This window comes from Mauremys mutica, chromosome 10 (genome assembly GCF_020497125.1).
Source record: "Mauremys mutica isolate MM-2020 ecotype Southern chromosome 10, ASM2049712v1, whole genome shotgun sequence".
NCBI classification, from domain to species: domain Eukaryota; kingdom Metazoa; phylum Chordata; order Testudines; family Geoemydidae; genus Mauremys; species Mauremys mutica.
Window position 1 is genome coordinate 28,062,155 of NC_059081.1, and position 22,455 is coordinate 28,084,609.

A 22,455-nucleotide genomic window follows, 5' to 3' on the forward strand; every position below is an offset into this window, starting at 1 on the left:
ATGTTCTGTACTGGTGTTGGTGGAAGGAGTTAAAATAAAATACAGACTGAACGCTAAAAGAAAGTGGGTCTGAGCAGTTTCCGGGGCATCAGAGGATGGGGACAGAACGTCTCTGTCACAATGTGACAAAAAGATTGAATCCTAATCTTTTTCTACACTAAGAATGTTTCTGTGCCAGTGTTCACAACTTTTGGAGCCCTAATGTAGACAACTTGTTGGCTGCTGGCACAGTTTGGAGCATCTTTTTATTAAACTTGCTCCCAGGATGGGTAGATGACATGGTTTTTAAAACAGTATCAGCAGCCAGAGGGTTGTCTACCCTCTGGTACCCAATGTTGGAAACACCCATTGAACAGAGCTGGTATGTTAGAAATATTGGGATTTTTTTTCAAAAGTTTTCCTAGTATAGATGAGGCTAAACAGGAAGACAAGGCTTGGGGGCACAGTGCTTAAAGCTCTGCCAACTGCAGCGCAGCGTTGATTAGCTGAGGAACTGTTGGTGCTCACAGTGAGCAAAGCTGCAAAGTAGAGGATAAGTTCTGAAAGTGATGATGAAATAAGGTTGTGCAAGAATTTGAAAAACAGCAGGTATTGCATTCTTTGGTGAGTAAGAATTCAGCGAAGGTCAATAAAGACTAGAATCTAATGTCTGTTGCTCGTATGTTTTTGAGAGATGTGATCAACGGCATCTCTAACTTGCTGGATTGAGTTTAAAAAGGAGTTGATGTGGTGATAGGAAGTGATGAGGGTATACATAAGAATGTAGTAAACCGTAGAGTCAATAGTATTGTGTGTACTAGGCACTGGTAGGGTGTTGGTATTACTGCTCTTTATTCTATGGAATCAGACCTGTTCAGCTATGGGTCATGGATCCTATACCATTGACAGCTAATGGAGATTCTCCTTGAGTTCAAGCAGAATGACTGGTTCTGTGCTTTCTGAGTAGGAGAATCCAGAAATCCACTTGGATTTTCAAGTGGCCATGATGTACGTCATAGTGATAATCTATGAAGTGTTGAGCAGTCACAGGATTTGTTACTGTAGAACTAGAAGGTATTGGAGAGATGCAAATATTGTGTGGCCTTGTATGCATTATTGATAATGGGAGGGTAGGGAAGTGTGCAGATCTGCGTAACTGAGATTTCTTCTGCAGATGGAGAAAAACCTACTTCTTCCCCCTACCCTACCAGACAAAACAAACAGGAGAAAATAAGAACTAGGAGAGCGCTAAATGATGCTAGAAAGAAGTCTAGAAGAAAGACTTTTTGGTGTGGAGGTATTCAACTTGATAAGGCTGGAGTGGATACAGACAAGGGTGAGAGAGAAATGTGGTGGTACCTTCTCTCAAGCATTACTGAAACCAGCATTGCCTCCTCTTGAAATAAAACTAGAGGAGGAGAAAGGATGCACAGAGATTTACATCTCCCACTTATAGTGGGTGACTCCAATGATAAATATGAGGCAATTTCTTGTTTCAAATGTTGTTACATGAGCAACAGAACTTTCCTACTGTCCAGTCCCCTATCGTCTTCTCTAGATACAACACCCAGTGCAACAGCCTTTTCATTCTTGCAAAAAAACTGGCAAACTTTCAAGAAAACCTGTAAATATTTTGTCCAGAAATGTTGCATAAACGGAAAACTTTAAATGCTAGCTGGCTTTCCCAGTTCTTGCAGTACAACGCTCAAGCCTACCCAACATGCTTCTTGTGAAAGCTTTGCCTGCCACTTTGAATCTCCCACCCCTCTTTGCATCCCTGTATGGCCTTCTGTCTCATGCATCCCTTTCAAATGCCTCATCATCACCGTAAAGGCCCTTCACATTTTTTGTCCCTACCTCCATCCTGTCTTTCATCTCCTACTGCCCCCTTGCTTATGATCCAGGCTGTGTCAACTTGCCACCCTTGATTTTCTTTGTCCATTTTTATCATGTTCCAGGGATAAGACACAACATCTTCTTTAATGCTTTGAGCTGTGGAACTTCCATGGGCAGATTTAAGAATTTTGGACTCATTCAAGTCAATGGAAAAACTCCCATTGATTTCAATGAAGCAGGATTCACTCACTGGGAAAATTGAATGATGGGGTCAGTAAGACCTTGTCCAGATCTTATGTGGCTGAGGAGGCTCCAGGGGTTTGACAAGCAGATATCACAACAGGAGAGGGAGGCAGACCTGCTGCAATGTCAAAGATGCCGTCTACCCTCTTAGCTCTTATTCCCTGACCTCTTTCACCAGCCTCCAACAATATAATATCTTCCTGTTTGTGCCTTCTATATACAAATCTGAATTTACACTCTGAATGTTTTTTGTTTTAGATTAAAGTAAGAAAGAACAAATGTAAGGTCGGCATGAGAGAGAAAGCGCACCTGTGTGTGCCCCCTGGAACTGCCTCAGAACACCTCTGTACTGCAGCAGAAAAACAAAGAGAATCCTTAGATGTAGTGATGCAGAACACAGAAAAGAATGTTTTGCATGTCTTTATAGTGTCACAAGTATATTCATGACATCTCAAGACATCTGGGTTTCCCTCCTCTCAGGTACCAACCTGAGCCTCTGCCTACTCTATTCCTTCTCTCTCAGGATGCTAGTCTGCATAACACTCTTCCGCCCCTCTCTCTCTCTCTCTCTCTCTCTCTCTCTCTCACACACACACACACACACACACACACACACACACACACACACACACACACACCGAGACACACACACACACACTAACTAAAGACAACCTCTGTGTCTGTGCTTTTCTTCTTCTCCTCTCAGGGATACCCCATCCCTAAATCCAGTCCATCTGTGCTCCCCTCCCCCATTTCTCTCCTGAGTTGCTGGGACAGAGTGGGGAGAAATCTTTCAACCCCCTCTATTTCCTCCAGGGGATGGCACAGGTTTTAGGGTATGTTGCCAACCTCTTGCTTTGCCTCCCAGAGAAATGCTAGGCTAGGGAAGATGGCGTTTGAGTTCCATGCTCAGCTGACTTACAAGCTGGGTGAGCTATGCAGCTTCAGCTACAGTTTCCCTGTATCATGCTGTGATGGGGTTTGCATGCCTCACACTGGGCAGGAAGGGGTTAATTCCACACTCTGGGCAGAGGACGCCACACCCCCTCATCCTTGCTGGGCATGCTCCAGCTGGAGCACCAAGATACAAGAGAGCAGCTCAGTCTGGGTGGACTGCCAAGAAGGGAGGATGCATATTGCAGGCTCCAGCCTGGGAGCTTCTGAAGTCCCAGACTATGGAAGCGTAAATCTACGTACATTTGCAGCTAGTTTATTCAAAGGTTCTTTGTTTTGTGTCGGTCTGTTAGTTCTGCACTGTTCATATGCAGACACTTTGTTCTTCTGTCCTTGCTGATACCTGACCAATAACTGACCTGCTCATTAGAGAGACAAGGTGGGTGAGGTAATATCTTTCATTGGACCAACTTCTGTTGTTGAGGGACAAGCTTTCGAGCCATACACAGCTCTTCCTCAGGAAGTGGGATTTGGACTAGCCCTCTAAAACTAGTTGTATAGACAGTACTTTGAATTTGCAAGCCCCGCCCCCTTCCTAGGCTTCAGAGCCTGAGCTCCAGCCTGAGTCTCAACTTCAAAGGGTTGTTTACACAGCTATTTTTAGAGCATTAGTGCAAGCCCTGCTAGCACAAGTCTCTTGACCCGGTCTGGGAGGCTCGCTCCCACTCACTCCAGAATGTTGTGCAGATGTATCTTGCATGACTTAGGAGTCTAAGACCCATTTTCAAAAGTCACTTAGGCCTGGGCTACACTAGTGAGGGGGTTCAAACTAAGATACGCAACTTCAGCTATGCATAGCTGAAGTCGAAGTATCTTAGTTCGACTTACCTGGCTGTCCTCACGGCGGCGAGTCGACTGCCGTGGTGCCCCCGTCGACTGCGCTTACTCCTGCTGAGGTGGAGTACGGGCATCGATTAGCAGATCGATTTATCACGTCCAAACAAGACGCGATAAATCGATCCCCGATACATCAAACACTACCCGTCGATCCGGCGGGTAGTATAGACGTACCCGTAGAAGCCTAAATTCCAGTGGATTAGGTTCCTAGGCATCCAAGTGACTGAAAATGGGTCTGTGACTTTGACTTTGAAAAATAAGTCACTCAGACCCTTTTGATTGTTACCCCAAGTTTTCTTGGTTGATGTCTAGTGCTTCCTAGTTTCAGTGCAGCTGGAAATACTGCAGGAAAAGTAACTTTTGTGAAGTTCATTGCATCTACTTTCAGCTGAGAAAATTCAAAACCAACTTCTTTTAAATCCTTAAAGGTTTGGGTCAGTTCTTACTTTGTCACTGTAAAAGAAATACACAAACAACATGTACAATTCTCATCTTTATAATCAAAGATTAATATGAGGAACTGCATTTATTTTTAGATATAAATTAATATGGCTCAGCTATTCCAGTCCATAGTGGGAATGTGGGTGTTTTCTTGGCTCATCCAGGAGTCTTTCTTTGCCTTGTAATGCTTTTCCATTATTAAACATTGAACACCACTGTTCATTGTGAAACTACTGTATTAGAAATAATTAGGGACAAACCTTAGTTTGTCCCCGTTTGAACATATGTATTATAATAGTCTACCTGACATGAGATGAGTTATTGGTAGTGAAACTTGGAAGAGAAGCCAGCTTTCTTAGGTGCCAGTGCACTGCCTTAAAATGAAGAGATTGCCCTTTCTCTTCTTGCAGTACTTTGTCTCATTCACTGTCCATCCTAGCCACGAAATGAAGCTGGGGTCCTTTAGAACAAATAGTATGAGATCACGTAATGAAAGATTGTATCACAACGGGGACTGAATTAAGATTGCACAGGCAGAGAATTATTAACACCAAAGAAAGAAGTGAGACTAAAATTCATGCTCTTCTCCTGGCATCAGTACTCCAGTCCTGCCAGAATGCTCAAGGGTGCCATTCTGGCACATTTTTGGGGAGATAGAGATAGCATCTTTTATGGTACTTCTGGTACTTTGTGGTCCAGCACTTCTCAGGGTACGTCTACACTACGGGACTATTCCGAATTTGCATAAACCGGTTTTGTAAAACAGATTTTATAAAATCGAGTGCGCGCGGCCACACTAAACACATTAAATCGGTGGTGTGCGTCCATGGTCCGAGGCTAGCGTCGATTTCTGGAGCGTTGCACTGTGGGTAGCTATTCCCTAGCTATCCCATAGTTCCCGCAGCCTCCCCCGCCCCTTGGAACTTCCGGGTTGAGATCCCAGTGCCTGATGGGGCAAAAAATCATTGTCGCGGGTGGTTCTGGGTAAATGTCGTCAGTCACTCCTTCGTCTGGGAAAGCAACGGCAACAAGCATTTCGCGCCTTTTTCCCCTGGATTGCCCTGGCAGATGACATAGCATGGCAATCATGGAGCTTTTTTTGCCGTTTGTGACTCTCACCGTATGTGTACTAGATGCCGCTCACAGAGGCGATTCAGCAGCGCTACACAGAAGCATGCTTTTGCTTTTGCATGACAGCAGAGATGGTTACTAGCCATATTGCACCATCCAAACCCTTCCATAAATTGGAACTGAGGATGATCATGGCTACCAGTCCTTTTGTACCATTTGCTGCTAGTGCCCCTGGTCAATCAGCCAGGGGCGCCAAAGCCAAGAGTGGTTACTAGCCATATTGTACCTTCCATCGTTTTGTACCATTGGCTGCTGTCATAAGTGCCCCTGGCCGATCAGCCAGGGGCGCAAAAGCAAAAATTGGGAATGACTCCCTGAGTCAATCCCTCCTTTTTGGTATAAAAAAATAGAATCAGTGCTGCCTAATATAGGCAAAGTGTGCTAGAGAACCCACCTGCTCTGTGTCAGAGCCCGCAGAAATTATCTGTATGCTATTCACAGGGGGTGCTCCTGTAACAACCCCACCTGTTGATTCCGTTCTTCCCCAGCCTTTCTTGGCTACCGTAGCATTGTCCCCCCACTTGTGTGATGAATTAATAAAGAATGCAGGAATAAGACACACTGACTTGTTAGTGAGAAATGAGTGGAAGGCAGCCTCCAGCTGCTATGATAGTCCAGACAGGACATTAAGCAGTGTGTAGGAGAGGAGCTACACTGCTTAATGTCCTGGGGCAACTGAATCTTTTCTTTACACATGAAGGGTGGGGGCTGATGGAGCTCAGCCCCCTGTTGCTATGATGAAGACGGTTACCAGCCATATTGCAACCATCCATCCACCAGAAAAAAATTAGGGCCAATAGGCTGATGACGAGGACGGTTTACCAGTCCTTTTGTACCATCAGCTGAGGCTGATGATGAGGATGGATTTCCATCTTTTTGCACGATCAGCTTATGCTGATGATGAGGATGGATTTCCATCGTATTGTACCATCAGCCGCCCATGACGGGGGGGGAGCAAGGATGTTGGTGTTGAGTGCTGCACTATCGCGTCTATCTGCAGCATTCAGTAAAGATAGGGTGACATGTAAAAGAGTCAGAGGATTGTTTTTACCTTTCGCTTCTGGGCGTGTGGGTGGTGGGGTGGGTGAGTAGATTGCCGAGCTATGCCCTGACCCGCAGACACTGTGTTTGACCCTAGAAGCATTTGGAGCTCAGCCAAGAATGCAAATAATTTTAGGAGGCTGCAGGAACTGTGGGATAGCTTCAGTCCTCCAGTCCATGCGCATCCATTTTGATTCTTTGGCTTTCCGTTACGCTTGTCACGCTGCAGTGCGCTGAGTCCCTGCTATGGCGTCTGTCTGGAGATTTTTAAAAAAGGATTCTGAATTTCATCTTCTGTAACGGAGCGCTGATAGAACGGATAGAACGGATTTGCCTGCCCTTACAGCGATCACATCCGCATGGTCCATGCGGGAGCTCTTTTTTTTTATTTGATTTCGGACTGCATCGCCACCCGTGCTGATCGGAGCTCCACGCTGGGCAAACAGGAAATATTCAAAAGTTCGCGGGGCTTTTCCTGTTTACCTGACCACTGCATCCGAGTTCAGATTGCGGTCCAGAGCGGTCACTGGTGCACTGTGGGATAGCTCCCGGAGGCCAATACCGTCGATCAGCGTCCACACTAACCCTAATCCGATATGTTAATACCGATACTAGCGTTACTCCTCTCGTTAGGGAGGAGTACAGAAACCGGTTTAAAGAGCCATTAAAATCGATATAAGGTGCCTCCTAGTGTGGACGGTTTTGGCGTTAAATCGGTTTTATGCTCCTAAAACCGATTTAAACGCCTAGTGTAGACCAGGCCTCAAGCGCAGCACTCACTCACTGCCTGGCCCCCAGTGGATCCTCCTTAAATCAAAGGAGCAGCAGCAGCTGTCACTGTCAACCATCTCCTACCCTCCAATCCAGTACTCTAGCTGTATGCCTATGAGCACATTCAGTGTGAAGGGTATGTTACTCCAGCTGTGGGTCTGGAGCATATTCAGTGCAGATTGCTAATATCTCTAAACATTCAATCTCTCCTAATAAGCTCTACTGAGCACGTATGGTGATTTCAGACGCATGTACCTCTGACAAAGCTGCTATATTTTCATGGGGACAGCAAAAAGCCACTCTCTGGCCCAGGATGATTTGCCTCTGCCAAGTTTTAAATTCCTGTTTCAAGCCAAGGAAGCACTAAAGCTCTTCAAAGACAAGGTTAGGGAAAATATTGAACAGTGAACACTATCCAGTTTGCTGTACCTGTCTCTTGGAAATAGCTCAGGAGTTTTTGCTGACACTTAAAACAAAACCAAAACAAAATGAAAAATCAGTCTGAGGCCACGAATGAGTAAGGAAAATTTCAGCCCAAATAATTAGTCTGATCAAATTACAAGCAAATGAAAACAGAGGCTTATTATAATGCTAAGTTTTAGGCAACCTTAACTATGAGTGCAGATATTAGGTCTGCCTGTGATACTGTATCACTGGGTAAGGAATGGTGTCCCTAGCCACTGTCTGTCAGAGGATGGAGATGGATGGCAGGAGAGAGATCACTTGATCATTGCCAGTTAGGTTCACTCCCTCTGGGGCACCTGGCATTGGCCACTGTCGGTAGACAGACACTGGGCTAGATGGACCTTTGGTCTGACCCGGTACGGCCGTTCTTATGTTCTTATTATTATAATGGATAACTCAATTCTGCTTCTCCTGACTTGAACAGGAGCAACAAGCATTCTTAAAACTACTATACCCACCTGCTGAAGTGAAAAAACAGATTGACAGAGCCAGTAGAGTACCCAGAAGTCACCTACTACAGGACAGGCCCAACAAAGAAAATAACAGAACGTCACTAGCCGTCACCTTCAGCCCCCAACTAAAACCTCTCCAGCGCATCATCAAAGATCTACAACCTATCCTGAAGGACAATCCCTCACTCTCACAGATCTTGGGAGACAGAACAGTCCTTGCTTACAGACAGCCCCCCCAACCTGAAGCAAATACTCACCAGCAACCACATACCACACAACAAAAACACTAACTCGGGAACCTATCCTTGCAGCAAAGCCCGATGCCCACTCTGTCCACATATCTATTCAAGTAACACCATCATAGGACCTAATCACATCAGCTACACCATCAGGGGCTCGTTTACCTACACTTTTACCAGTGTGATATATGCCATCGGGGGGATTGCTCATTGGTTTGAGCAGTGGCCTGCTAAACGCAGGGTTGTGAGTTCAGTCTTTGAGGGGGCCATTTAGGGATCTGGGGCAAAAATCTGTCTGGGGTTTGGTCCTGCTTTGAGCAGCGGATTGGAGTAGATGACCTCTTGAGGTCCCTTCCAACTCTGATATTCTATGATTCGAAGATCAGACCTCTTGTAGGTGAAAAGCACTACAGATATAATGCTTTCTTCTTTTATCAGTACTTTGCCTACAAAACCTGGCGATAACCCAGCAAGTACTGTGACTAATAATTTACTTCTGCTTTGTAAACTGTTCCAAAATTACACATTTATTTTGCTGAAATTAACCGTGCCACAATCACTAGAAGCTTAAATTAAATAGCATCATCTCTTCCTCAGCCTCACCCAGACAAGTGAAAGTACAGGGGGAATGATTTGTCCGATTATCCTGCTATTCCAGAGATATGGGTTAGTGCAGACATTTCAGCTTTTTCATCCCCACGCTCTGCAGCATGAAACCAATCACAAAAGGAGGGAGCTGAGTCTTCAGGTGGTAATTTCCAGTAATTAATGCCTTGGGGAGAACTCAGGCCCATAATAGCATAATAGTCTGGTAAGTCTGCCAGTGAAGTGGCTGCTTCTCAGTAAATGCAGTTCATTTTTGTCAGTCATTGTCCTGATCGAAAACTGAAGTGTTTCCTTTGATAAAACAGGACTGCTAGAAGAACGGTTCTCTCATGCTCTGCTCTTTATTTGTTTGCAGCTACCAAAAATTGGCAAACCTTTAGATAAGGTATCTGTCTCATGCAGGCTGCTGTATCATTTTTTAGTATTATATAGAGGTTTATTGTATCTGTATAAGGTATGTAATTCTTCTAGGCCAAATTCTGAAGCCTTTACTCAGTTTTTATTTTGTTCTTATTCTCGCCAGACTTTCACTGAAGTCAAGGTGAGTTAGGTTTTGCTCCATGCCACCCAGAATCTTTCACTGGCTTGAAGTGAAATAGAATATTTGCCCAGCACTTAGCAAACATTGCAACAGCTTGTCTCTGAAAACAACTAATTATCTAGTTGCTGAACACAGCTTGCAAATAACTTGTTTGCAATAACGGTTAGGTCTATATCCAGGCCTGTTATTGCACATCAGATATAGGAGAATTTAAAGATATGTAAAAGGGGTAGAATATCAGACTATCAAATTGTTGTAAATCTTTATCCTGTCATTGTGTTAATGGAATAAATATTGAAATTAGTGTTGAGTGGAAATGTCCATTAAATGTATTGAACCAAAATGTCAAAAACAAGAATAAGAGAGAGGAAAAACCTTTCAATCATCTAATTTATCTATTCCTGGCGTAGGATTGCTCTGCAGAGTGCGGTTTTTAGTTTTAAAAGTCCCAGGGGATGAAGCTTCCATCACTTTCCTTGGGAGATCAGTCTACATTCTAAAAGATCTAGTCCTTCAGACCTTTTCTCTGCTGTTCAGCTTAAAATTTTCCTGTGTTCTTTACTCCTAGTTGTACTTCTTTTACAGCCCTAAATAACTTCTTTCTCCTTAGAAAGTTTACACCAATGAATGGGTTTAGTGATCTGCTGAAGGCACTGCATTGTGAATATAAAATAAATGATACTTTCTATTTAAGGGGAAAGGTTCACCTCCTATAGTTACTCTGAGCTGTAATGATCTTCCCTCTGGCTGGAAGAGGCTCCCTCCAGATCCATAATGTCACTTTCCAAGTATCAGCAAAAGGAAGTGGAGAAATTGGTGGTGCTCTTCACCCACTGCCAGGGGTTGCCTTTACTGTGCTCCCAGCCCTGCTAGCCTGGAGAAATTGGGAACAAAATCCATGATTTAAGCTCTTGTCCCCTACTTGGCATCCATTGCAATTAGCCCTTTCTATCTATTTATTTTTTTAAATCTTGTGCGGCAGATATCTATCTTTTCAGATCTTTGTTTTGAAAGGAAGCTCTAATTTTTAATCCCTTCTTTTTGAAGTAGGAGAGTTTGAGGCATACTGGAACAACTGACTTCTTAGCCTGGCAACAAGCCACACTTCACATCATCAGACAAAGTGGGGTGTGTGTGCATGCGTGCGTGTTTGTTAGAGTGCTCTCTGTGGGGTTGAAAGCCATCAGCGGGGAGTGCGCACATCCATGATAGTCAAGTGTGGCAAGTTTCCAAATCAGGTCAGCTATTTAGATTTTTTTTCATAAGGAACATTTGCTGCTTTGAAGTCCAACACTCTGGAGGCAGACAGAGAGTGTTCTGGCACATAGCAGTACAAACATGACATGACCGACTCAAGTTTTGTTTAGATAAATGTTTGACTCTGGGACCTGGCACACTCGTTTCAGTCTGTAATGGCAAAGATCCATATTGGAGATTATATTAAGACGACATGATAGGAAGGAAGCTACTGTACATGTCCCATTAGCACTTCTGAAACACCTACAACTAGCAATGATTTTATTTTATTTAACTAAAATAAAATAACTAAGAAATGTTGTCTGTCAGCCGTATTTGTGGCAGTACGTAATGCTAAAGCATGGAAAGCTAGCAAGGGAGATTTCAAGAGAAATGGATTGTTATGTAAGCAAAGCATTTTAAAGTAATGAATCCCAAGGAAAGCTACATGAAATGCTTTTTAATTTTGAAAGCAGTTTTCCTAGAAAATTAGGACCTGCTCCTGCAAGACCTTACTTACCCCTGTAGTCCCATTGGAATCAATTGTACTACACACGAGTAAAGGTTTTTAGGATCTTGTCCTTTATTTATATTTGTAAAGCTGTTTCTGTTCTCTTTGGGAAATAACAAAGCTGGCACCTTCCTCCCTGTTTTTTGCCTACAGAAGTTTTGGTTCTCAGCAAAATTGAAAAGAGTGGAAATGTTAGTTCTCGAAAGTAATTTTTTTAAAATTGTGTGTAGACAAGAGAGTGAATAGTATAGAGTCAGATTCTGAAATCCTTCTCTGAGCAATACATTACAATGTAAACATTCCCATTTGTTTCAGCAAGACCATTTGAATAAAGGTAGCAGAATCAGACCTTTAGGATGTTCTATGGCATTAACAAAACATACCTTAAAAATCACTAACCATTAAAAAAAAATATGCTGGGGGCAGGGGATGTAGTGCTCCAAAACAGCTAAAGTGAAGGATTTTTAATTGTGCTGCTGTTAGTATAAGCAATAATCATCTGCCTAAAATGGAAGCTGTTTCGATAAAGCAAGAGATTTGAGCTAGTCTTGTGGGAAAAGTGATCATCTATTGTTCTGAGGATTGTAATGTATTACCCACCTGCCTGCAATTTGATTTTTGAGGATAACAAAGAAAGGCTCGTATACTGCAGATTTTATAAAAGTAAGTGTGAAGAAAAGTACCCCCTTAACAGAGACTAGTGAAATTAACATTTCCTGACAGAACAGAGATCCAACTACAGATCAGGTCCTTCTTAAATCTTAGCACCCGCCCCGGTTGTCTCTTGTCTGATGCATTGCCTCCTGGATGACTCATAGAGTATCATGCATATGCAAATTTGTGACATCCAAGGAGCTCCTTCAACATTGCCTCCAGAGAAACTAATAAATATGAATGACCCTGTCAACCACAGCAAAGTTTTCTTAATTTAATAGGATAAAGGCTTGTTGTTCTCACTAATCATAGAGGTGAAAGAACTCTGCACGTATACATATTTTATCTAAGCATTCTCTTTGCATTTGTTTGTCCTCTCCTCTGTGCAATTTGTACTATAAGATTATTTTTTTATTTGCACATTATTTATTAGAAAAATCTCAGACTATTTCAATAAACATAAAGCATGGACTCCATGTACATTCTTCAGCTTGTCCCACAGAGGGGAAGGAAGATTAGCTCAGGGTAAACAATTCTAGGATGACAACAGCCAGATATATGTAGTTAATACAAGAGATAAGCATGATTTCTAAGATGTAGCTTATTGGTCGGGCACTGTAAGTTTTCTTGTTGCTGCTTTAATCCAAATACACTTCGGAATTTAATTTGTTCTCTCACATAGTCACACTCACATACATCTATTAGGGTTTATAATGTAGAACTGGTGTAGAGCACAAGATAGAACATATTTTTCACAAGTTGTATATGTTGTGATTAGAATTTAAATTTTAATATAACTAAATATCTATCATTATTATAAATTTTAATATACCCTATATATTATCAGCCCTGGTCAGTGCCACTAACACCCTATCCATCAATATAATCCTAAAAATGACTATATGCAGGAAACCACTTGGTCACCACACTTACCCCAGCCACACTAAAAAAAAATCTGTTAGCTACAGCTAGGCACTCAGATACCACAAAGTTTGCTGTGAAGGGAAAGTCTGGGACATACACCCCTGCCCCCGAAACACACTTAAAACCACTATCGCAAAACAAGGACACTCCACCAGAGAAGTAAATCACATTATGGAAAGGGCCACACAAGTACCCCAGGAGAACCTGCTTCAGTACAGGAAAAAGAAACCTAGCAACATCTAGTTGTCACCTACCACCCCACACTGGAATCCATATGGGATATCCTCAAACAATTTCAACCATGGTCTTAACAGGGGCACTGGTTTTATGGCTCATTACAACAGTTTGTAACACCACACTGTCTGCTACCCTTAATTGCCCACTTCAGACCCTTTATGCATATGTCTTAGGTGCCATTTTAGAAATGAGAATACAATAATGTTGAGTTGGCCTAACACGCATGCATTCCGAAAAGGAAAGTAAGTGAAAATATAGCTTAGATTCTACAGCAAAGAAGGAAATGTGCTTCTGCCATATCTTCAGCCATAAGGGATCCCTGGCTCATGAGAGCACTACCTCATCCAGAACAGCCTGAAACACCAGGATTATCTTTACTGCTTATGATCCACTGCTCAGTGCCTAGGTGGTGTGGAGTCGGAGGTGCTTCACAGTGACTGAATGATCCATGGGGATCAGAGGCTGGAGCAACCATGGAAAAATATTAGCGGGTGCTTAGCACCTACTTGCAGCCATGGTCCCTGCCCTCCCCCCCCCACAGTGCCTCCAGCCCGCTGGTGGACCCACTGATCAATTCTTCCTCCCTCCCAGCGCCTCCCGCCCGCCACGATCAGCTGTTCTGCGATGTGGGGGAGGAGCAGGAACAGGGAATGCTCGGGGGGGAAGGGGCAGAAAGAGGTGGGGGCAAAGCAGGGGCAGGAAGAGATGGGGCAGGGTTGGGGGCAGGCCTGAAGTGGAGGGGGGGGGTCGAGCACCCCCCAGGGACAGAGGAAGTTGGCGCCTATGCATGGGGATAATAATTTTGAGTGCGATCAGGAAGTCTTCTGGTTTCTTATTGCTCTGACATCACAATTCCCCTCCCCTCCTTTCTACTTCTATTCTTTTAACTTAATCCTGGTACACACAGCAGTTTGGGAATAGACACACTCCCATGTCTTGCATATGTGAGTCTGCCATCTTCACTCTCAGCTAGCGTGGAATGCTAGAAGGGGCAAGTGTGGTGATAGTGATGGGGCATGCAAAGGGCTGAGGAAGTTTGCACACTGGACCACGGGTCTTGTATTAGAGGCAGAATCTACTAGCTTTGCAGAAGGCCCTGGTTTTGCCTAAACTGGCCCTAATGATTCTTTGTGTTTTTTAAGATATTCAGGAAAATAGGAACATTAGACTTTTTTCTTTAAAGTGAATGTTACCTTCATGGAAGATGCAAGCATGACTTGGACACTGAAGTCCTTTCTCCATCAAAAAGATTTATGGCTAGCAGACCTTACTGTCCCCCGACCCTATTCTGAAGGAGGCAGTTATAGGGTAATAGAACAATTGCCAGGACTATTTGGAGCCAAATTATAATCTAAAACATATGCACACAGCGTCCAGTGCCTTCAGTAGGAGTTATATGTGCTAGTCAGTCCTTCTGCTTTGTCAGCCTGTTACTGACCAGCACACATGATGTACAAGAAAATTAGTTGGAGCAGGAGTGGAGGGGAAAAAAAGGAGTCTTCCCAAAGGATACATTTAAGCCCTTTACAGACTGGATTTCTTTCTAAAAGATATGCTCTAGCTCAACCAGAAGTTGTGGGAATCAATATGGGTCATATCTCCAAGAGGCTAAGCACAGACCTTGCAGCCCATGGGTATGGTGGCTTTAAGCCATTTTTTCCACCCTCCAGGGCTGCTACAGTGGCTGGAGAGACCCACTTCCACCCGTCAGTTATACAGTTCAGGGTTTGGGGCAGATTGTTCCATTCAGAGGCAACTATTTGGAGAGGAATGTTCACTACAACAGTGACTCTTAACTTTTCCAGACTACTGTACCCCTTTCAAGAGTCTGATTTGTCTAAGTTTCACCTTACTTAAAAATTTACAGAATCACAGCACACTATTACTGAAAAATTGCTCACTCTCTCATTTTTACCATATAATTATAATTGGGATGATTTAGTTGGGAATTGGTCCTGCTCTGAGCAGGAGGTTGGACTAGATGACCTCCTGAGGTCTCTTCCAACCCTCATATTCTATGATTCTATGATTATAAAATAAATCAATTGTAATATAAATATTGTACTTACATTTCAGTGTATAATATACAGAGCAGTATAAACAAATCATTGTTTATGAAATTTTAATTTGTATTGACTTCACTAGTACTTTTTATGTAGCCTGTTGTAAAAATAGGCAAATATCTAGATGAGTTGATGTACCCCCTGAAAGACCTCTGAGTACCCCTGGTTGAAAACCACTGCACTACAAGATGGCACATTTTCATGTTGTTCTTCTGAGAAAGATGATGCTACAACTGTGTCACTTACTTGTGAAGAGGAGAGAGGATCATGGAAGTCAGCCTGTGACATGAACTAGTGCAAATAGTACTCTTGGACAGGGAGAAAAAGTTTACTGTACTTATGCTGCTGCTATTTACTTTTAGTGTTCAGGTCATGTGTGTAAGAGAGAAAAATTTGGTACAACTGGTTTCAGGGATTAGTAAGAGTGTTGGAGATTCCCTTGCTTCTGTCTCTGCTGTTCTACACACACAACCAAAAGTTGTACCGAGTCCATGCAGGTCCCCATCTTGTGGACGCTAAAATTCAAAGTGGGGAATAAACCTATGACACTAGCCCATTTACTGAACGCTGCCTGAGCAAAAATGCTAGTTCTTCACCTGCTTCTCTCTTCCCAGGTGCAAGACTATCTTACAGCATCAAGGCCTGAGATGGTGCATGAGATTGGGAGGAGATGGTGAAGGACTGAAGGGAGTAAAGGAGGCAGTGGTGATCAAAGGATGTGGAGAGGGGAACAGGGACAATAACCGAGGGACCAGGAAAGCCAAAGCAAGTGACGTGACTGGGCAGACAGTTAAGTCAATTGGCAAAGGTAATGTAAACTCAGTGGCTAAATGAGTTAGCCAAATGGCAGCAGTGAGGTTAGAGCCAGCAGAATAAATTTACTTGCAGCTGCAAATATTCAAACAGTTTGACTAAGTAAAAAAAAAAGATATAAAGTAGTAATTTCCAAGACAACATTAAAAATGAAGAAAGCAAGGAAGGTTTATTTTCCTTCCCTTTTTCATCATAGATCTTGTCCTTATCCCTATTCCCACTTATATAAAACACTTTTAATGTAATCAGCATCCTTCCACTGGTCTAAAAAGGGTTCCACATCAAATCTGGGAGTATTTATGCTGATTCTAATAGGAATACAAGTCCTTAGGTCTTTAATTTATGCTGGCAATAAAACAGTTCTGTCTTCCTTCTAATCCAGAGCAATGCGTCAATGTTGCCAATTTCTGAAATTGAGAAGGAGGAGAACCCTTTAGTTAACAATCCATGAATCCTGAAGCACAAAATGAGTAGTTGAGTTAACTTAGTTGTGCCTATCTAGATAGTAGGGGAATGATATCTTTCCCAAACTTCTGCATATTCTGCATGTCAAAATGAAATCCCTGTAATTTATGTTTGTAGCCTAACAGGTAATATGATTTGATTTAATCTTAATGGCATGAAATAGACTCAGTATAGAAAATTAAATTAATCTATTCCTGGAATTCAGAGATTAGTTTTAAGTACCATCTCTTGTCAGTTATCATTGTGGCAAATTATCTGAATCCCAACCCAAAATTGTATCTAACCCCCTCCCCACCCCCCATTCTTTGTCTAGTTTCCAGGGGCAATGGAAGACGGGAGAGATTCCAGAGGACTGGAAAAGGGCATATATAGTGCCAATCTATAAAAAGGGTAATAAGGCCAGCCCAGGGAATTACAGACCAGTCAGCTTAACTTCAGAACCTGGAAAGAAAATGAAGCAAATAATTTAAGCAATCAATTTGCAAACTCCTAGAAGATAATAAGATAAGTAACAATCAGCATGGATTTGTCAAGAGCAACCTAATAGCTTTCTTTGACAGAGTAACAAGCCTTGTGGATAGGGGGAAGCTGTAGATGTGGTATATCTTGACTTTAGTAAGGCTTTTGATACTGTCTTGTTTGACTTTCTCATAAACAAACTGGGGAAATGCAACCTAGATGGAGCTACTATAAGGTGGGTACATAACAAATTGGAAAACCATTCCTAGAGAGTAGTTATCAGTGGCTCACAGTCAAGCTGGAAGGACATATTGAGTGGGGTCCCACAGAGATCAGTTCTGGGTCCAATTCTTTTCAATATCTTCATCAATGATTTAGATGATGGCATACACTTATAAAAGTGAATAATAGTACTCTTATTATGTTTGCAGATGATACTGAACTGGGTGGATTGCAAGTGCTTTGGAAGATAGGATTAAAATTCAAAATGATTTGCAAACTGGAGAAATGGTCAGAAATAAATAGTATGAACTTGAACAAGGACAAATGCAAAGTACTCCACTTAGGACCATTTGCACACATACAAAATGGGAAATGACTGCCTAGGAAGGAATACCACAGAAAGGGATATGGGGGTCATAGTGGATCATAAGCTACATGTGAGCCAATGGTGTAACACTGTTGCAAAAAAAGCAATCATCATTCTGGGATGTTGCAAGCAAGACATGAAAAGTAATTCTTCCACTCTACTCTGCGCTGATTAGGCCTCAAAGGGTGTATTGTGTCCCGTTCTGGGCGCCACATTTCAGGAACGATGTGGACAAATTGGAGAAAATCCAGAGAAGAGCAACAAAAATGATTAAAGGTCTAGAAAACATGATCTTTGAGGGAAGATTTGGAAAAAAAATGGGTTTGTTTAGTCTGAAGAAAAGACTGACGGGGGGACATGGTAACAGTTTTCAAGTACATAAAAGGTTTTTACAAGGAGGCAGGAGAAAAATTGTTCTTCTTAACCTCTGAGGATAGGACAAGAAACAGTGGGCTTAACTTTCAGCAAGGGTGATGTAGGTTGGATATTAGAAAAACTTCCTAACAGTCAGGGTGGTTAAGCACTAGAATAAATTGCCCAGGGAGGTTGTGGAATCTCCATCATAGGAGATTTTTAAGAGTAGGTTAGACAAACACCTGTCAGGGATGGTCTAGATAATACTTAGTCCTGCCATTAGTGCAGGGGACTGGACTAGATGACCTTTTGAGGTCCCTTCCAGTCCTACAATTCTATTATTCCTTGTTCAGTGAACCTTCCTATAAAACTGAGAAATTGCCATAAAAATATAGTATATGCTATTTTCCAAAGTGGCTTAAAAGCATTTATATTTACAAGGCCAATAAGTAAGAAGAATGCCCATTTCTAATATAGATTGAGCCATCTCTTGAGTTCCTCATGCCTTATTTTGTTAATTTATAAAACTGAATAATAACATGGCTTAATTAAAAAGGAGAAAAATGTGGGCAGACCTTCAAGTATGAATAATAATAAACTAGGGCCCCCTTCCTGCAACTGTCCCTTCTAATCACTTCTACATCCTGGTTATCATAGTCTGCCACAATAGCGCAGTGTCTAGGATTTAACCACCGCATGGGAATGTTTTAAATGCAAACAAAAACCTGCCTTTATTACAATTTAAGAGATTTCTACTAACCTCAGGTTTTATAAAACTACTTCTACTATACTTAAATTTTGGGTGTAAATTGACCAGACAGCATGGGTGGCCGGTGAACTGGCCACTGGGGGAGGCCAGCCCCCGGCCCCTCCCCTTATGCCCAAAGTCCCACCCCTCCCCCTTTCCTTTTGTTCCCCCTCCCCCACATGAGTCCAGAGCACCCCCATTGCTGCCCTGGCCCCCCTGCCCCAGGCCACCAGAGTGCCCACAGACTCAGAGGGCCGGGCGGTGTGGCTGCAGTGGCCCCAGCCCCAGAGCACTGGGCAGCTAGGCTGCCACCCCAGGCCTGGAGAGCCCAAAGTGCCTGGTGCCCAAGCAGTGTGGTCCCAGCACCCTGAGCGCCAGGCAGGCGGCATGGCCCTGGCTGCAGCGCCAGCCGCCCTAGCCAGCCTGGGCCACAGAAGAGCAGGAACTGCCGGAGAGTGCCTGGGGATAGAGCATGAATGGGGCCACAGTAGGCTGTTTGGGGACACACAGCCTCCCCCAGCCTATGATACCTACTGCCCATGCCAGACAGTGTCTTTTAAATGTGTCTGCCTGGCTACATATTTTGCAAGGAATAAATGAATATTCTGTACAATAGTCTTCCTTCTTAGCTATCAGGATCCCCAATACCTTAAAAAAGGGTAGCCAAAATCCAACAGTCTGTCAAAATTCAAATGCCAATAAGCTGAAGAATATGACTTCCTTTTTTACTAAAGGGAAGAAGAGAGTTTTTTTTGCCTTAATTTATTCTTTAATCCCAAACAAATGGCAAACTCCTCTCTAACTTCCAGTACTCTCTTGAGGGACCAAACTAATGTTCAGAGACAGTGCAGAACACTGTGTACACTTAATGCAATAACCTTTCAAACTAAATCCACCCTGATACCTGAGATACCTGGGTCAAGTTTTACACTGCTGGCTAAAGACTCGAAAGCAATAAAAGGGTGACAAGATGAAATTTGCTCAGGTATTTCTTTTCAGGCAAAATGATCAGAAATATTGATTTTTAAGCTTTCCCATCCACCAAATCAAGTGCTATCTTTAAAGAAGCAGTAGCTGGTTGTGCCTTACTATCCTGTACAGCACATGTTAAATAGTACAACATTACTGATTTTTTATGACTGATAGAATATACTAACTGTCTGGACAGAATATTTCTGTCTGCAATAAGACGTGGGAATGAGTTGCAGTGATTGCATACCTACAGCTAGTTTGCAAGTTCAGCTTGAAAGGAGTTTGTGACTTTTTGTGTGAGAATGATTTGCATGGTGTATGTCCCAAAGTTTATTAAAGTTTGTGTTTGAACCTGGTTTTTCCAAGGTTGATTCTTCCAATGAACCCAGAGAGAAGTTTTGAGTTTGACTAGTTCTTGGCCACTTGCGGAGTTTCACTGGTTTGTTGATATGGAAAGTAGATTAGACTCCAGTGGTGATGCAGCAGCAGAATTTTGTTCAGAAGGAAACAATTTCCCCTTCTATCACTAGGCTGTAATTATGTGAACCAATCATGTATATAGTAAAAATGAAACCAGTTCCCTATCACTGGGGGAATTATAGAAGGTGATACTGTACCTTCCTCAAGCAGCATTATAAATAACTTCAAGAAAATGGACTAAAAATCAGTGCAAGATTTCACCTCAGAGGATCCCTACTCTACTCCAGATGCTGCAATACCCAGAGCAACTCTTCATCAGTGATAGTTACTTAGCTTTGGCAATTGTGTAAGAAAGGGTGGAGGAGCATGGTACAAGTGGAAAAATGGGGCTGAATGTGCTGGGCCTGCTTCCACTGCAACTAAGGGGAATGTGTGTCCCCTTCCCTCAGAGCTGAAACTTTAGCCGTGGTGTTTGGAAAAATGAGATACGCTTTGACTGGAAGGCGGCTTCTTGCAGTGCATTTCCTGACAGCTAGAAGGATCAGGATGCATTGTTAAGTGGAGGTATGTCTGCAAAAAATGGTCTGGTAAGTGTATGAAGAATAAACTGGTCAAATGCTGCCTTCAGTTGTACCTAGGCAACCCATGCAATTTAGAGTTACAGAAGTACAAGTGAAAGAAGAATTAGCCCAAGTATTTTTTTTTTTAAAACCCTTTCTGGTAGAAAGAACCCTATTCTAAACTAACTGATTCTGAGATACAGTAAAGGATCTTGGGTAGGAATTCACCAAAGATAAAACCCAAACATCTAGGGAAAGCAGGAGCAGAGGTAGTCTTGGCACATCAGTTGGCAGTTCCCAAAGGGGTTTCTGTGATCCAACCCATCACAACTGTATTAAAAATGTTCTTATAAAAACTATATTTGTAAATCAGCAGATGATTCACTATCCTGAATTTTCATGTGTGCAGCGACACCTCTTTTTACATTTATTGGTGCTCATCTGAGCTTTGCTGAGCCTGTCTGAAACAAAGGCAGGATTTTGACAATGCTGTCATGTAAAAGATGATAAACGTGTCTTTGCTGTATGTTAAAAGTACTTTTCAGCTTAGATTAACAGCATCCTCAGGGATGGTGGGAGCCAATTTAGTTATTTCAAAAACAATAAACCAGGCTTATACACAAAGAAAGTTCATGAATTGCTGCATTCTGCGCAAATGTGTAACAATTTTCAGATGAAAAAAGCAGAGTTGTGCTAAACAGCATAATTAGACTGAAAATAAAAGATGAATTCTTATAAACAATGCTGGATCTTACTCAGATTTCTATCTTTCCTTTTATTAAGGGAATGATTATTATAGCACTTAGTGATTCAGAGTTAGTTTATCTCTCATCTCAATTATATTTAGCTCTAAAAGATACAATATACATGTGACCGGTTGGATCATAGAAACCCCCTTGGGGCTCCCAATTGATGTGCCAAGACTACTTCTGCCCCTGCTTTCCCTACCAGCTTGGGACTCCAGCACCTTGTCTTGCTGAGCCAGACACACCCATCTGCTCCAACAAAGACCCAGGGTCTGAACCACGTGCCCCAAAGCTGCAGACTTAACCTGAAAGCAACTTACAGAAGTGTTCCTGTCTTTAACACTCAGATGCCCAACTCCCACTGGGGTCCAAACCCCAAATAAATCTGTTTTATCCTGTATAAAGTTTATACATGGTAAACTCATAAATTGTTCGCCCTCTATAACACTGATAGAGAGAGATGCACAGCTGTTTGCCCCCCAGGTATTAATACATACTCTGGGTTAATTAATAAGTAAAAAGTGATTTTATTAAATACAGAAAGTAGGATTTAAGTGGTTCCAAGTAGTAACAGACAGAACAAAGTGAATTACCAAGTAAAATAAAATAAAACACGCATATCTAAGCCTAATACAGTAATACAACTGAGTACAGATAAAATCTCACCCTCAGAGGTGTTTCAACAAGTTTCTTTCACAGACTGGATGCCTTCCTAGTCTGGGCACAGTCCTTTCCCCTGGTACAGCCCTTGTTCCAGCTCAGGTGGTAGCTAGGGGATTCCTCATGATGGCTGTCCCCTTTGTTCTGTTCCACCCATTTATATATCTTTTGCATAAGGTGGGAATCCTTTGTCCCTCTCTGGGTTCCCACCCCCTCCTTCTCAATGGAAAAGCACCTGGTCAAAGATGGATTCCAGTTCAGGTGAGATGAGCACATGTCACTGTAAGACTTCATTACCCACTTGCCAGCACCCAGTATACAGTGAGACTTGCAAGTAAAACACAGCCATCTGCAGACAATGGTCCTGGTTAATGGGAGTCATCAAGATTCCAAACCACCATTAATGGTCCACACTTTGCATAATTACAATAGGCCCTCAGAGTTTTATTTCATATTTCTAGTTTCAGATACAAGAGTGATACATTTATACAAATAGCATGACCACACT

The 22,455-nt window shown here is 42.6% G+C and overlaps 1 protein-coding gene across 1 annotated transcript in view; it reads left to right on the forward strand.

The window, feature by feature from the left end:
• The first annotated feature begins 15,778 nt into the window (after positions 1-15,778).
• Positions 15,779-22,455, forward strand: part of GALNT13 (polypeptide N-acetylgalactosaminyltransferase 13) — a 492,985-nt gene continuing 486,308 nt past the window's right edge. The window contains exon 1 of the mRNA XM_045032703.1: positions 15,779-15,969. The gene's annotated coding sequence lies outside the window, so the exon portion shown is untranslated. The remainder of the gene's footprint in view (positions 15,970-22,455) is intronic.